Source organism: Carcharodon carcharias, chromosome 7 (genome assembly GCF_017639515.1).
Source record: "Carcharodon carcharias isolate sCarCar2 chromosome 7, sCarCar2.pri, whole genome shotgun sequence".
In the NCBI taxonomy this organism is placed as follows: Eukaryota; Metazoa; Chordata; class Chondrichthyes; order Lamniformes; family Lamnidae; genus Carcharodon; species Carcharodon carcharias.
In genome coordinates, this window is record NC_054473.1 from 104950521 (window position 1) to 104965903 (window position 15383).

At 50.3% G+C, this 15383-nt stretch overlaps 1 protein-coding gene across 1 annotated transcript in view; it reads left to right on the forward strand.

Annotated features, from left to right (window-relative positions):
- Positions 1 to 15383, forward strand: part of LOC121280026 (putative sodium-coupled neutral amino acid transporter 8) — a 194453-nt gene that overhangs the window by 51281 nt on the left and 127789 nt on the right. The window lies entirely within an intron of this gene.

Consider the following 15383-nt stretch of genomic DNA (forward strand, 5'->3'; position numbering starts at 1 on the left):
GGGTGGGTGCGTGGGTGGGTGTGTGTGTGGGTGGGTGGGTGCGTGGGTGCGTGGGTGCGTGGGTGCGTGGGTGCGTGGGTGCGTGGGCGCGTGGGTGGGTGCGTGGGTGCGTGTGTGGGTGTGTGGGTGTGTGGGTGTGTGGGTGTGTGGGTGCGTGGGTGTGTGGGTGGGTGGGCGGGCGTGTGGGTGGGCGTGTGGGTGGGCGCGTGGGTGGGCGCGTGGGTGGGCGCGTGGGTGTGCGCGTGGGTGTGCGCGTGGGTGTGTGGGTGTGTGGGTGTGTGGGTGTGTGGGTGTGTGTGTGGGTGCGTGGGTGTGTGCGTGGGTGTGTGCGTGGGTGTGTGCGTGGGTGCGTGGGTGGGTGCGTGGGTGGGTGCGTGGGTGTGTGGGTGTGTGGGTGTGTGTGTGGGTGTGTAGGTGTGTGTGTGTAGGTGTGTGTGTGTAGGTGTGTGTTTGTAGGTGTGTGTGTGTGTGTAGGTGTGTGTGTGTTTGTGTGTAGGTGTGTGTGTGTGTAGGTGTGTGTGTGTGTAGGTGTGTGTGTGTGTAGGTGTGTGTCTAGGTGTGTGTGTAGGTGTGTGTAGGTGTGTGTGTGTGTAGGTGTGTGTGTGTAGGTGTGTGTGTGCGTAGGTGTGTGTGTGCGTAGGTGTGTGTGTGTGTAGGTGTGTGTGTGTGTAGGTGTGTGTGTGTGTAGGGGTGTGTTTGTGTAGGGGTGTGTGTGTAGGTGTGTGTGTGTGTGTGTGTGTAGGTGTGTGTGTGTGTATGTGTAGGTGTGTGTATAGGTGTGTGTGTAGGTGTGTGTGTGTGTGTGTGCGTGTGTGTGTGTGTGTAGGTGTGTGTGTGTGTGTGTGTGTAGGTGTGTAGGTGTGTGTGTGTGTGTGTGTGTGTCTAGGTGTGTAGGTGTGTAGGTGTGTGTGGGTGTGTGTGTGTGTAGGTGTGTGTGTGTGTGTGTGTGTGTGTAGGTGTGTGAGTGTGTAGGTGTGTGTGTAGGTGTGTGTGTAGGTGTGTGTGTAGGTGTGTGTGTAGGTGTGTGTGTAGGTGTGTGTGTAGGTGTGTGTGTGTGTGTGTTTAGGTGTGTGTGTGTTTAGGTGTGTGTGTGTGTGTGTGTGTGTGTAGGTGTGTGTGTGTGTGTGTGGGTGTGTGTGTGTGTGTGTGTAGGTGTGTGTGTGTGTAGGTGTGTGTGTGTAGGTGTGTGTGTGTGTAGGTGTGTGTGTGTGTGTGTGTGTGTGTAGGTGTGTGTGTGTAGGTGTGTGTAGGTGTAGGTGTGTGTAGGTGTGTGTGTGTGTGTAGGTGTAGGTGTGTGTAGGTGTGTGCGTGTGCAGGGGTGTGTGTGTGTAGGTGTGAGTGTGTGTAGGTGTGAGTGTGTGTAGGTGTGTGTGTGTGTAGGTGTGTGTGTGTGTAGGTGTGTGTGTGTGTAGGTGTGTGTGTGTGTAGGTGTGTGTAGGTGTGTGTGTGTGTGTGTGTGTGTGCAGGGGTGTGTGTGTGTGTAGGTGTGTGTGTGTGTAGGTGTAGGTGTGTGTGTGTGTGTGTGTAGGTGTGTGTGTGTGTGTGTGTAGGTGTGTGTGTGTGTGTGTGTGTAGGTGTGTGTGTGTGTGTGTGTAGGTGTGTGTGTGTGTGTAGGTGTTTGTAGGTGTCTAGGTGTGTGTAGGTGTGTGTGTAGGTGTGTGTGTGTAGGTGTGTGTGTGTAGGTGTGTGTAGGTGTGTGTGTGTGTGTAGGTGTGTGTGTGTGTGTCTGTGTGTGTAGGTGTGTGTGTGTAGGTGTGTGTTTGTAGGTGTGTGTGTGTGTGTAGGTGTGTGTGTGTTTGTGTCTAGGTGTGTGTGTGTGTAGGTGTGTGTGTGTGTGTGTAGGTGTGTGTGTGTGTGTAGGTGTGTGTCTAGGTGTGTGTGTAGGTGTGTGTAGGTGTGTGTGTGTGTAGGTGTGTGTGTGTGTAGGTGTGTGTGTGTGTAGGTGTGTGTGTGTGCAGGTGTGTGTGTGTGTCGGGGTGTGTTTGTGTAGGGGTGTGTGTGTAGGAGTGTGTGTGTGTGTGTGTGTGTAGGTGTGTGTGTGTGTATGTGTAGGTGTGTGTGTAGGTGTGTGTGTCTGTGTGTGTGTCTGTGTGTGTGTGTGTGTAGGTGTGTGTGTGTGTGTGTGTAGGTGTGTAGGTGTGTTTGTGTGTGTGTCTAGGTGTGTAGGTGTGTAGGTGTGTGTGGGTGTGTGTGTGTGTGTGTAGGTGTGTGTGTGTGTATAGGTGTGTGTGTGTGTGTGTGTGTGTGTGTAGGTGTGTGTGTGTGCGTGTAGGTGTGTGTGTGTGTGTGTGTGTAGGTGTGTGTGTAGGTGTGTGTGTGTGTGTGTGTGTGTTTAGGTGTGTGTGTGTGTAGGTGTGTGTAGGTGTGTGTGTCTGTGTGTGTGTGTGTCTGTGTGTGTGTGTAGGTGTGTGTGTGTAGGTGTGTGTGTGTGTGTGTGTAGGTGTGTGTGTAGGTGTGTAGGTGTGTGTGTGTGTGTGTGTCTAGGTGTGTAGGTGTGTGTGTCTAGGAGTGTAGGTGTGTATGTGTGTGTGTGTGTGTGTGTGTGTGTGTGTAGGTGTGTGTGTGTGTGTGTGTGTGTAGGTGTGTGTGTGTGTGTGTGTGTAGGTGTGTGGGTGTGTGTGTGTGTGTGTGTAGGTGTGTGTGTGTGTGTAGGTGTGTGTGTGTGTGTGTAGGTGTGTGTGTGTGTGTGTAGGTGTGTGTGTGTGTGGGTGTGTGTGTGTGTGTGTAGCTGTGTGTGTGTATGTGTGTGTGTGTAGGTGTGTGTGTGTATGTTTGTTTGTGTGTGTGTGCGTGTGTGTGTAGGTGTGTGTAGGTGAGTGTGTGTGTAGGTGTGTGTGTGTGTAGGTGTGTGTGTGTGTAAGTGTGTGTGTGTGTAGGTGTGTGTGTGTGTGTAGGTGTGTGTCTGTGTGTGTGTATGTGTAGGTGTGTGTATGTGTGTAGGTGTATTTGTGTGTCTGTGTGTGTGTGTGTGTAGGTGTGTGTGTGTGTAGGTGTGTGTGTGTGTGTAGGTGTATTTGTGTGTCTGTGTGTGTGTGTGTGTAGGTGTGTGTGTGTGTAGGTGTGTGTGTGTGTGTAGGTGTGTGTGTGTAGGTGTGTGTGTGTGTAGGTGTGTATGTGTAGGTGTGTGTAGGTGTGTGTGTGTGTGTAGGTGTGTGTGTGTGTGTAGGTGTGTGTGTGTGTGTAGGTGTGTGTGTGTGTAGGTGTGTGTGTGTGTGTAGGTGTGTGTGTGTGTGTAGGTGTGTGTGTGTGTAGGTGTGTGTGTGTGTGTGTAGGTGTGTGTGTGTGTAGGTGTGTGTGTGTGTAGGTGTGTGTGTGTGTGTATGTGTGGGTGTGTAGGTGTGTGTGTGTGTGTGTTTAGGTGTGTTTGTGTGTGAGTAGGTGTGTTTGTTTGTGTGTGTAGGTGTGTGTGTGTGTAGGTGTGTGTGTGTGTAGGTGTGTGTGTGTGTGTAGGTGTGTGTGTGTGTGTAGGTGTGTGTGTGTGTGTGTAGGCGTGTAGGTGTGTGTGTGTAGGTGTGTGTGTGTAGGTGTGTGTGTGTAGGTGTGTGCATAGGTGTGTGTGCGTAGGTGTGTGTGTGCGTAGGTGTGTGTGTGTGTGTAGGTGTGTGTGTGTAGGTGTGTGTGTGTAGGTGTGTGTGTGTAGGTGTGTAGGTGTGTGTGTAGGTGTGTGTGTGTAGGTGTGTAGGTGTGTGTGTGTGTAGGTGTGTGTGTGTGTAGGTGTGTGTGTGTGTGTGTGTAGGTGTGTGTGTGTAGGTGTGTGTGTGTAGGTGTGTGTGTGTAGGTGTGTGTGTGTGTGTAGGTGTGTGTGTGTGTGTAGGTGTGTGTGTGTGTGTGTGTGTGTGTAGGTGTGTGTGTGTGTGTAGGTGTGTGTGTGTGTAGGTGTGTGTGTGTGTAGGTGTGTGTGTGTGTGTAGGTGTGTGTGTGTGTGTGTGTAGGTGTGTGTGTGTGTGTGTGTAGGTGTGTGTGTGTGTGTGTGTAGGTGTGTGTGTGTGTGTGTGTAGGTGTGTGTGTGTGTGTGTAGGTGTGTGTGTGTGTGTGTAGGTGTGTGTGTAGGTGTGTAGGTGTGTGTGTGTAGGTGTGTGTGTGTAGGTGTGTGTGTGTAGGTGTGTGTGTGTGTAGGTGTGTGTGTAGGTGTGTGTGTGTGTGTGTGTGTAGGTGTGTAGGTGTGTGTAGGTGTGTGTAGGTGTAGGTGTGTGTAGGTGTGTGTGTGTGTAGGTGTAGGTGTGTGTAGGTGTGTGCGTGTGCAGGGGTGTGTGTGTGTAGGTGTGTGTGTGTGTAGGTGTGTGTGTGTGTAGGTGTGTGTGTGTGTAGGTGTGTGTGTGTGTAGGTGTGTGTAGGTGTGTGTGTGTGTGTGTAGGTGTGTGTGTATAGGTGTGTGTGTGTGTGTGTGTGCAAGGGTGTGTGTGTGTGTAGGTGTGTGTGGGTGTGTGTAGGTGTGTGTGTGTGTAGGTGTGTGTGTGTGTAGGTGTGTGTGTGTAGGTGTAGGTGTGTGTGTAGGTGTGTGTGTGTGTGTGTGTTTAGGTGTGTGTGTGTGTGTTTAGGTGTGTGTGTGTGTGTGTAGGTGTGTGTAGGTGTGTGTGTGTGTAGGTGTGTGTGTGTAGGTGTGTGTGTGTGTGTGTCGGTGTGTGTGTGTGTAGGTGTAGGTGTGTGTAGGTGTGTGCGTGTGCAGGGGTGTGTGTGTGTAGGTGTGTGTGTGTGTAGGTGTGTGTGTGTGTAGGTGTGTGTGTGTGTAGGTGTGTGTGTGTGTAGGTGTGTGTAGGTGTGTGTGTGTGTGTAGGTGTGTGTGTATAGGTGTGTGTGTGTGTGTGTGTGTGTGTGTAGGTGTGTGTGTAGGTGTGTGTGTGTGTGTGTTTAGGTGTGTGTGTGTTTAGGTGTGTGTGTGTTTAGGTGTGTGTAGGTGTGTGTGTGTGTGTAGGTGTGTGTGTGTGTGTAGGTGTGTGTGTGTGTGTAGGTGTGTGTGTGTGTGTGTAGGTGTGTGTGTGTGTGTAGGTGTGTGTAGGTGTGTGTGTGTAGGTGTGTGTGTGTGTAGGTGTGTGTGTGTGTGTGTGTGTAGGTGTGTGTGTGTGTAGGTGTGTGTAGGAGTAGGTGTGTGTAGGTGTGTGTGTGTGTAGGTGTAGGTGTGTGTAGGTGTGTGCGTGTGCAGGGGTGTGTGTGTGTAGGTGTGTGTGTGTGTAGGTGTGTGTGTGTGTGTGTGTGTAGGTGTGTGTGTGTGTGTGTGTGTAGGTGTGTGTGTGTGTGTGTGTAGGTGTGTGTGTGTGTGTGTAGGTGTGTTTGTGTGTGTGTGTGTAGGTGTGTGTGTGTGTGTGTAGGTGTGTGTGTGTGTGTAGGTGTGTGTAGGTGTCTAGGTGTGTGTAGGTGTGTGTGTGTGTGTGTGTGTGTAGGTGTGTGTGTAGGTGTGTGTGTGTAGGTGTGTGTAGGTGTGTGTGTGTGTGTAGGTGTGTGTGTGTGTGTCTGTGTGTGTAGGTGTGTGTGTGTAGGTGTGTGTTTGTAGGTGTGTGTGTGTGTGTAGGTGTGTGTGTGTTTGTGTGTAGGTGTGTGTGTGTGTAGGTGTGTGTGTGTGTGTAGGTGTGTGTGTGTGTGTAGGTGTGTGTCTAGGTGTGTGTGTAGTTGTGTGTAGGTGTGTGTGTGTGTAGGTGTGTGTGTGTGTAGGTGTGTGTGTGTGCAGGTGTGTGTGTGTGTCGGGGTGTGTTTGTGTAGGGGTGTGTGTGTAGGTGTCTGTGTGTGTATGTGTAGGTGTGTGTATAGGTGTGTGTGTAGGTGTGTGTGTCTGTGTGTGTGTGTGTGTGTGTGTGTGTGTAGGTGTGTGTGTGTGTGTGTGTAGGTGTGTAGGTGTGTGTGTGTGTGTGTGTGTAGGTGTGTGTGGGTGTGTGTGTGTGTGTAGGTGTGTGTGTGTGTGTAGCTGTGTGTGTGTGTGTGTGTGTGTGTAGGTGTGTGTGTGTGCGTGTAGGTGTGTGTGTGTCTGTGTGTGTGTAGGTGTGTGTGTAGGTGTGTGTGTAGGTGTGTGTGTGTGTGTGTGTGTGTGTGTGTGTGTTTAGGTGTGTGTGTGTGTAGGTGTGTGTAGGTGTGTGTGTCTGTGTGTGTGTGTGTCTGTGTGTGTGTGTAGGTGTGTGTGTAGGTGTGTGTGTGTGTGTGTGTAGGTGTGTGTGTAGGTGTGTAGGTGTGTGTGTGTGTGTGTCTAGGTGTGTAGGTGTGTGTGTCTAGGAGTGTAGGTGTGTGTGTGTGTGTGTGTGTGTGTGTGTGTGTGTGTGTAGGTGTGTGTGTGTGTGTGTGTGTGTGTAGATGTGTGTGTGTGTGTGTGTGTGTGTGTAGGTGTGTGTGTGTGTGTGGGTGTGTGTGTGTGTGTGTGTGTAGGTGTGTGTGTGTGTGTGTGTGTGTGTGTAGGTGTGTGTGTGTGTGTGTAGGTGTGTGTGTGTGTGTGTGTGTGTAGGTGTGTGTGTGTGTGGGTGTGTGTGTGTGTGTAGCTGTGTGTGTGTGTGTGTGTCTGTGTAGGTGTGTGTGTGTATGTTTGTTTGTGTGTGTGTGCGTGTGTGTGTAGGTGTGTGTAGGTGTGTGTGTGTGTAGGTGTGTGTGTGTGTAAGTGTGTGTGTGTGTAGGTGTGTGTGTGTGTGTGTAGGTGTGTGTCTGTGTGTGTGTATGTGTAGGTGTATGTATGTGTGTGTGTGTTTGTGTGTGTGTGCGTGTGTGTGTGTGTGTAGGTGTGTGAGTGTGTGTGTGTAGGTGTGTGTGTGTGTGTGTGTAGGTGTGTGTATGTGTGTAGGTGTGTGTGTGTGTAGGTGTGTGTGTGTGTGTGTAGGTGTGTGTGTGTGAGTGTGTGTGTGTGTGTGTGTGTGTGTAGGTGTATTTGTGTGTCTGTGTGTGTGTGTGTGTAGGTGTGTGTGTGTGTAGGTGTGTGTGTAGGTTTGTGTGTTTGTAGGTGTGTGTGTGTGTGTGTAGGTGTGTGTAGGTGTGTGTGAGTGTGTGTAGGTGTGTGTGAGTGTGTGTGTGTAGGTGTGTGTGTAGGTGTGTGTGTGTAGGTGTGTGTAGGTGTGTGTGTGTGTAGGTGTGTGTGTGTGTAGGTGTGTGTAGGTGTGTGTGTGTGTAGGTGTGTGTGTGTGTCTGTGTGTGTAGGTGTGTGTGTGTAGGTGTGTGTGTGTAGGTGTGTGTGTGTAGGTGTGTGTTTGTAGGTGTGTGTGTGTGTGTAGGTGTGTGTGTGTTTGTGTGTAGGTGTGTGTGTGTGTAGGTGTGTGTGTGTGTAGGTGTGTGTGTGTGTAGGTGTGTGTCTAGGTGTGTGTGTAGGTGTGTGTAGGTGTGTGTGTGTGTAGGTGTGTGTGTGTGTAGGTGTGTGTGTGCGTAGGTGTGTGTGTGTGTAGGTGTGTGTGTGTGTAGGTGTGTGTGTGTGTAGGGGTGTGTTTGTGTAGGGGTGTGTGTGTAGGTGTGTGTGTGTGTGTGTGTGTAGGTGTGTGTGTGTGTATGTGTAGGTGTGTGTATAGGTGTGTGTGTAGGTGTGTGTGTCTGTGTGTGTGTGTGCGTGTGTGTGTGTGTGTAGGTGTGTGTGTGTGTGTGTGTAGGTGTGTAGGTGTGTGTGTGTGTGTGTGTGTCTAGGTGTGTAGGTGTGTAGGTGTGTGTGGGTGTGTGTGTGTGTAGGTGTGTGTGTGTGTGTGTGTGTGTGTAGGTGTGTGAGTGTGTAGGTGTGTGTGTAGGTGTGTGTGTAGGTGTGTGTGTAGGTGTGTGTGTAGGTGTGTGTGTAGGTGTGTGTGTAGGTGTGTGTGTGTGTGTGTTTAGGTGTGTGTGTGTTTAGGTGTGTGTGTGTGTGTGTGTGTGTGTAGGTGTGTGTGTGTGTGTAGGTGTGTGTGTGTGTGTGTGTGTAGGTGTGTGTAGGTGTGTGTGTGTAGGTGTGTGTGTGTGTAGGTGTGTGTGTGTGTGTGTGTGTGTGTGTAGGTGTGTGTGTGTAGGTGTGTGTAGGTGTAGGTGTGTGTAGGTGTGTGTGTGTGTGTAGGTGTAGGTGTGTGTAGGTGTGTGCGTGTGCAGGGGTGTGTGTGTGTAGGTGTGAGTGTGTGTAGGTGTGAGTGTGTGTAGGTGTGTGTGTGTGTGTAGGTGTGTGTGTGTGTAGGTGTGTGTGTGTGTAGGTGTGTGTAGGTGTGTGTGTGTGTAGGTGTGTGTGTGTGCGTGTGTGTATGTGTGCGTGTGTGTGTGTGTGTAGGTGTGTGTGTGTGTAGGTGTAGGTGTGTGTGTGTGTGTGTAGGTGTGTGTGTGTGTGTGTGTAGGTGTGTGTGTGTAGGTGTGTGTGTGTGTGTGTGTAGGTGTGTGTGTGTGTGTAGGTGTTTGTAGGTGTCTAGGTGTGTGTAGGTGTGTGTGTAGGTGTGTGTGTGTAGGTGTGTGTGTGTAGGTGTGTGTAGGTGTGTGTAGGTGTGTGTGTGTGTGTAGGTGTGTGTGTGTGTGTCTGTGTGTGTAGGTGTGTGTGTGTAGGTGTGTGTTTGTAGGTGTGTGTGTGTGTGTAGGTGTGTGTGTGTTTGTGTCTAGGTGTGTGTGTGTGTAGGTGTGTGTGTGTGTGTGTAGGTGTGTGTGTGTGTGTAGGTGTGTGTCTAGGTGTGTGTGTAGGTGTGTGTAGGTGTGTGTGTGTGTAGGTGTGTGTGTGTGTAGGTGTGTGTGTGTGTAGGTGTGTGTGTGTGCAGGTGTGTGTGTGTGTCGGGGTGTGTTTGTGTAGGGGTGTGTGTGTAGGAGTGTGTGTGTGTGTGTGTGTGTAGGTGTGTGTGTGTGTATGTGTAGGTGTGTGTGTAGGTGTGTGTGTCTGTGTGTGTGTCTGTGTGTGTGTGTGTAGGTGTGTGTGTGTGTGTGTGTAGGTGTGTAGGTGTGTTTGTGTGTGTGTCTAGGTGTGTAGGTGTGTAGGTGTGTGTGGGTGTGTGTGTGTGTGTAGGTGTGTGTGTGTGTATAGGTGTGTGTGTGTGTGTGTGTGTGTGTGTAGGTGTGTGTGTGTGCGTGTAGGTGTGTGTGTGTGTGTGTGTGTAGGTGTGTGTGTAGGTGTGTGTGTGTGTGTGTGTGTTTAGGTGTGTGTGTGTGTAGGTGTGTGTAGGTGTGTGTGTCTGTGTGTGTGTGTGTGTCTGTGTGTGTGTGTAGGTGTGTGTGTGTAGGTGTGTGTGTGTGTGTGTGTAGGTGTGTGTGTAGGTGTGTAGGTGTGTGTGTGTGTGTGTGTCTAGGTGTGTAGGTGTGTGTGTCTAGGAGTGTAGGTGTGTATGTGTGTGTGTGTGTGTGTGTGTGTGTAGGTGTGTGTGTGTGTGTGTGTGTGTGTAGGTGTGTGTGTGTGTGTGTGTGTGTAGGTGTGTGTGTGTGTGTGTGTGTGTGTGTGTAGGTGTGTGTGTGTGTGTGTGTAGGTGTGTGTGTGTGTAGGTGTGTGTGTGTGTGTGTAGGTGTGTGTGTGTGTGTGTAGGTGTGTGTGTGTGTGGGTGTGTGTGTGTGTGTGTGTAGCTGTGTGTGTGTATGTGTGTGTGTGTAGGTGTGTGTGTGTATGTTTGTTTGTGTGTGTGTGCGTGTGTGTGTAGGTGTGTGTAGGTGTGTGTGTGTGTAGGTGTGTGTGTGTGTAGGTGTGTGTGTGTGTAAGTGTGTGTGTGTGTAGGTGTGTGTGTGTGTGTAGGTGTGTGTCTGTGTGTGTGTATGTGTAGGTGTGTGTATGTGTGTAGGTGTATTTGTGTGTCTGTGTGTGTGTGTGTGTAGGTGTGTGTGTGTGTAGGTGTGTGTGTGTGTGTAGGTGTATTTGTGTGTCTGTGTGTGTGTGTGTGTAGGTGTGTGTGTGTTTGTAGGTGTGTGTGTGTGTGTAGGTGTGTGTGTGTAGGTGTGTGTGTGTAGGTGTGTATGTGTAGGTGTGTGTAGGTGTGTGTGTGTGTGTGTGTGTACGTGTGTGTGTGTAGGTGTGTGTGTGTAGGTGTGTGTGTGTGTGTAGGTGTGTGTGTGTGTGTAGGTGTGTGTGTGTGTAGGTGTGTGTGTGTGTGTGTAGGCGTGTGTGTGTGTAGGTGTGTGTGTGTGTAGGTGTGTGTGTGTGTGTATGTGTGGGTGTGTAGGTGTGTGTGTGTGTGTGTTTAGGTGTGTTTGTGTGTGAGTAGGTGTGTTTGTTTGTGTGTGTAGGTGTGTGTGTGTGTAGGTGTGTGTGTGTGTAGGTGTGTGTGTGTGTGTAGGTGTGTGTGTGTGTGTGTAGGCGTGTAGGTGTGTGTGTGTAGGTGTGTGTGTGTAGGTGTGTGTGTGTGTAGGTGTGTGTGCATAGGTGTGTGTGCGTAGGTGTGTGTGTGCGTAGGTGTGTGTGTGTGTGTAGGTGTGTGTGTGTAGGTGTGTGTGTGTAGGTGTGTGTGTGTAGGTGTGTAGGTGTGTGTGTAGGTGTGTGTGTGTAGGTGTGTAGGTGTGTGTGTGTGTAGGTGTGTGTGTGTGTAGGTGTGTGTGCGTAGGTGTGTGTGTAGGTGTGTGTGTGTGTAGGTGTGTGTGTGTGTAGGTGTGTGTGTGTGTAGGTGTGTGTGTGTGTAGGTGTGTGTGTGTGTGTGTGTGTGTAGGTGTGTAGGTGTGTGTAGGTGTGTGTGTTTGTGTAGGTGTGTGTAGGTGTGTGTGCGTGTGTGTGTGTGCTTAGGTGTGTGTGTAGGTGTGTGTGTGTGTGTAGGTGTGTGTGTGTATGTAGGTGTGTGTGTGTGTGTAGGTGTGTGTGTGTGTGTAGGTGTGTGTGTGTGTGTGTAGGTGTGTGTGTGTGTGTAGGTGTGTAGGTGTGTAGGTGTGTGTAGGTGTGTGTGTAGGTGTATGTGTGTAGGTGTGTGTGTGTGTGTGTAGGTGTGTGTGTGTGTGTGTAGGTGTGTAGGTGTGTGTGTGTGTGTGTGTGTAGGTGTGTGTGTGTGTGTGTATGTGTGTAGGTGTGTGGTTGTGTAGGTGTGTGTGTAGGTGTGTGTGTGTGTGTGTGTGTGTGTGTGTAGGTGTGTGTGTGTGTGTGTGTGTAGGTGTGTGTGTGTGTGTAGGTGTGTAGGTGTGTGTAGGTGTGTGTAGGTGTGTGTGTTTGTGTAGGTGTGTGTAGGTGTATGTGTAGGTGTGTGTGTAGTTGTGTGTGCGTAGGTGTGTGTGCGTAGGTGTGTGTGCGTAGGTGTGTGTGTAGGTGTGTGTGTGTGCGTAGGTGTGTGTGTAGGTGTGTGTGTGTGTGTAGGTGTGTGTGTGTGTGTAGGTGTGTGTCTAGGTGTGTGTGTAGGTGTGTGTAGGTGTGTGTGTGTGTAGGTGTGTGTGTGTAGGTGTGTGTGTGTGCAGGTGTGTGTGTGTGTCGGGGTGTGTTTGTGTAGGGGTGTGTGTGTAGGTGTGTGTGTGTGTATGTGTAGGTGTGTGTATAGGTGTGTGTGTAGGTGTGTGTGTCTGTGTGTGTGTGTGTGTGTGTGTGTAGGTGTGTGTGTGTGTGTGTGTAGGTGTGTGGGTGTGTGTGTGTGTGTGTGTCTAGGTGTGTAGGTGTGTGTGGGTGTGTGTGTGTGTGTGTAGGTGTGTGTGTGTGTGTAGGTGTGTGTGTGTGTGTGTGTGTGTGTAGGTGTGTGTGTGTGCGTGTAGGTGTGTGTGTGTGTGTGTGTGTGTGTAGGTGTGTGTGTAGGTGTGTGTGTGTGTGTGTGTGTGTTTAGGTGTGTGTGTGTGTAGGTGTGTGTAGGTGTGTGTGTCTGTGTGTGTGTGTGTCTGTGTGTGTGTGTAGGTGTGTGTGTAGGTGTGTGTGTGTGTGTGTGTAGGTGTGTGTGTAGGTGTGTAGGTGTGTGTGTGTGTGTGTGTCTAGGTGTGTAGGTGTGTGTGTCTAGGAGTGTAGGTGTGTGTGTGTGTGTGTGTGTGTGTTTGTGTGTGTGTGTGTGTGTGTAGGTGTGTGTGTGTGTGTGTAGGTGTGTGTGTGTGTGTGTGTGTGTGTGTGTAGGTGTGTGTGTGTGTGTGTGTGTAGGTGTGTGTGTGTGTGTGTGTGTGTGTGTGTAGGTGTGTGTGTGTGTGTGTGTGTGTGTGTGTAGGTGTGTGTGTGTGTGTGTAGGTGTGTGTGTGTGCGTGTGTGTATGTATGCGTGTGTGTGTGTGTGTAGGTGTGTGTGTGTGTAGGTGTGTGTGTGTGTGTGTAGGTGTGTGTGTGTGTGTGTGTGTAGGTGTGTGTGTGTATGTTTGTTTGTGTGTGTGTGCGTGTGTGTGTAGGTGTGTGTAGGTGTGTGTGTGTGTAGGTGTGTGTGTGTGTAGGTGTGTGTGTGTAAGTGTGTGTGTGTGTAGGTGTGTGTGTGTGTGTAGGTGTGTGTCTGTGTGTGTGTGTGTGTAGGTGTGTGTGTGTGTAGGTGTGTGTGTAGGTTTGTGTGTTTGTAGGTGTGTGTGTGTGTGTGTAGGTGTGTGTAGGTGTGTGTGAGTGTGTGTAGGTGTGTGTGTGTGTGTGTGTGTAGGTGTGTGTGTAGGTGTGTGTGTGTAGGTGTGTGTAGGTGTGTGTGTGTAGGTGTGTGTAGGTGTGTGTGTGTGTGTAGGTGTGTGTGTGTGTAGGTGTGTGTGTGTGTGTAAGTGTGTGTGTGTGTAGGTGTGTGTCTGTGTGTGTGTATGTGTAGGTGTGTGTATGTGTGTGTGTGTTTGTGTGTGTGTGCGTGTGTGTGTGTGTGTAGGTGTGTGAGTGTGTGTGTGTAGGTGTATGTGTGTGTGTGTAGGTGTGTGTATGTGTGTAGGTGTGTGTGTGTGTAGGTGTGTGTGTGTGTGTGTGTAGGTGTGTGTGTGTGAGTGTGTGTGTGTGTGTGTGTGTGTGTAGGTGTATTTGTGTGTCTGTGTGTGTGTGTGTGTAGGTGTGTGTGTGTGTAGGTGTGTGTGTAGGTTTGTGTGTTTGTAGGTGTGTGTGTGTGTGTAGGTGTGTGTAGGTGTGTGTGAGTGTGTGTAGGTGTGTGTGAGTGTGTGTGTGAGTGTGTGTGTGTGTAGGTGTGTGTGTGTAGGTGTGTGTAGGTGTGTGTGTGTGTAGGTGTGTGTGTGTGTCTGTGTGTGTAGGTGTGTGTGTGTAGGTGTGTGTGTGTAGGTGTGTGTGTGTAGGTGTGTGTGTGTAGGTGTGTGTTTGTAGGTGTGTGTGTGTGTAGGTGTGTGTGTGTGTGTGTAGGTGTGTGTGTGTTTGTGTGTAGGTGTGTGTGTGTGTAGGTGTGTGTGTGTGTAGGTGTGTGTGTGTGTAGGTGTGTGTGTAGGTGTGTGTAGGTGTGTGTGTGTGTAGGTGTGTGTGTGTGTAGGTGTGTGTGTGTGTAGGTGTGTGTGTGTGTAGGGGTGTGTGTGTAGGTGTGTGTGTGTGTGTGTGTAGGTGTGTGTGTGTGCATGTGTAGGTGTGTGTATAGGTGTGTGTGTAGGTGTGTGTGTCTGTGTGTGTGTGTGCGTTTGTGTGTGTGTGTAGGTGTGTGTGTGTGTGTGTAGGTGTGTAGGTGTGTGTGTGTGTGTGTGTGTCTAGGTGTGTAGGTGTGTAGGTGTGTGTGGGTGTGTGTGTGTGTGTAGGTGTGTGTGTGTGTGTGTGTGTGTGTGTGTGTGTAGGTGTGTGAGTGTGTAGGTGTGTGTGTAGGTGTGTGTGTAGGTGTGTGTGTAGGTGTGTGTGTAGGTGTGTGTGTAGGTGTGTGTGTGTGTGTAGGTGTGTGTGTGTTTAGGTGTGTGTGTGTGTAGTGTGTGTGTGTGTGTGTAGGTGTGTGTGTGTGTGTAGGTGTGTGTGTGTGTGTGTAGGTGTGTGTGTGTGTAGGTGTGTGTAGGTGTGTGTGTGTAGGTGTGTGTGTGTGTAGGTGTGTGTGTGTGTGTGTGTGTGTGTAGGTGTGTGTGTGTGTAGGTGTGTGTAGGTGTAGGTGTGTGTAGGTGTGTGTGTGTGTGTAGGTGTAGGTGTGTGTAGGTGTGTGCGTGTGCAGGGGTGTGTGTGTGTAGGTGTGAGTGTGTGTAGGTGTGTGTGTGTGTAGGTGTGTGTGTGTGTGTAGGTGTGTGTGTGTGTAGGTGTGTGTGTGTGTAGGTGTGTGTGTGTGTAGGTGTGTGTGTGTGTAGGTGTGTGTGTGTGTAGGTGTGTGTAGGTGTGTGTGTGTGTGTAGGTGTGTGTGTATAGGTGTGTGTGTGTGTGTGTGTGTGTGCAGGGGTGTGTGTGTGTGTAGGTGTGTGTGTGTGTAGGTGTGTGTGTGTGTGTGTAGGTGTGTGTGTGTGTGTAGGTGTGTGTGTGTGTGTGTGTGTAGGTGTGTGTGTGTGTGTGTGTGTAGGTGTGTGTGTGTGTGTGTAGGTGTGTGTGTGTGTAGGTGTTTGTAGGTGTCTAGGTGTGTGTAGGTGTGTGTGTAGGTGTGTGTGTGTAGGTGTGTGTGTGTAGGTGTGTGTAGGTGTGTGTGTGTGTGTAGGTGTGTGTGTGTGTGTCTGTGTGTGTAGGTGTGTGTGTGTAGGTGTGTGTTTGTAGGTGTGTGTGTGTGTGTAGGTGTGTGTGTGTTTGTGTCTAGGTGTGTGTGTGTGTAGGTGTGTGTGTGTGTGTAGGTGTGTGTGTGTGTGTAGGTGTGTGTGTGTGTGTGTAGGTGTGTGTCTAGGTGTGTGTGTAGGTGTGTGTAGGTGTGTGTGTGTGTAGGTGTGTGTGTGTGTAGGTGTGTGTGTGTGTAGGTGTGTGTGTGTGCAGGTGTGTGTGTGTGTCGGGGTGTGTTTGTGTAGGGGTGTGTGTGTAGGTGTGTGTGTGTGTGTGTGTGTGTAGGTGTGTGTGTGTGTATGTGTAGGTGTGTGTGTAGGTGTGTGTGTCTGTGTGTGTGTGTGTGTGTGTGTGTGTAGGTGTGTGTGTGTGTCTGTGTAGGTGTGTAGGTGTGTTTGTGTGTGTGTGTCTAGGTGTGTAGGTGTGTAGGTGTGTGTGGGTGTGTGTGTGTGTGTGTGTAGGTGTGTGTGTGTGTGTAGATGTGTGTGTGTGTGTGTGTGTGTGTAGGTGTGTGTGTGTGTGTGTAGGTGTGTGTGTGTGTAGGTGTGTGTGTAGGTGTGTAGGTGTGTGTGTGTGTGTGTGTCTAGGTGTGTAGGTGTGTGTGTCTAGGAGTGTAGGTGTGTATGTGTGTGTGTGTGTGTGTGTGTGTGTGTGTAGGTGTGTGTGTGTGTGTGTGTGTGTAGGTGTGTGTGTGTGTGTGTGTGTGTAGGTGTGTGTGTGTGTGTGTGTGTGTAGGAGTGTGTGTGTGTGTGTGTGTAGGTGTGTGTGTGTGTGTGTGTAGGTGTGTGTGTGTGTGTGTAGGTGTGTGTGTGTGGGTGTGTGTGTGTGTGTAGCTGTGTGTGTGTGTGTGTGTGTGTGTGTGTAGGTGTGTGTGTGTATGTTTGTTTGTGTGTGTGTGCGTGTGTGTGTAGGTGTGTGTAGGTGTGTGTGTGTGTAGGTGTGTGTGTGTGTAGGTGTGTGTGTCTGTAAGTGTGTGCGTGTATAGGTGTGTGTGTGTGTGTGTAGGTGTGTGTCTGTGTGTGTGTATGTGT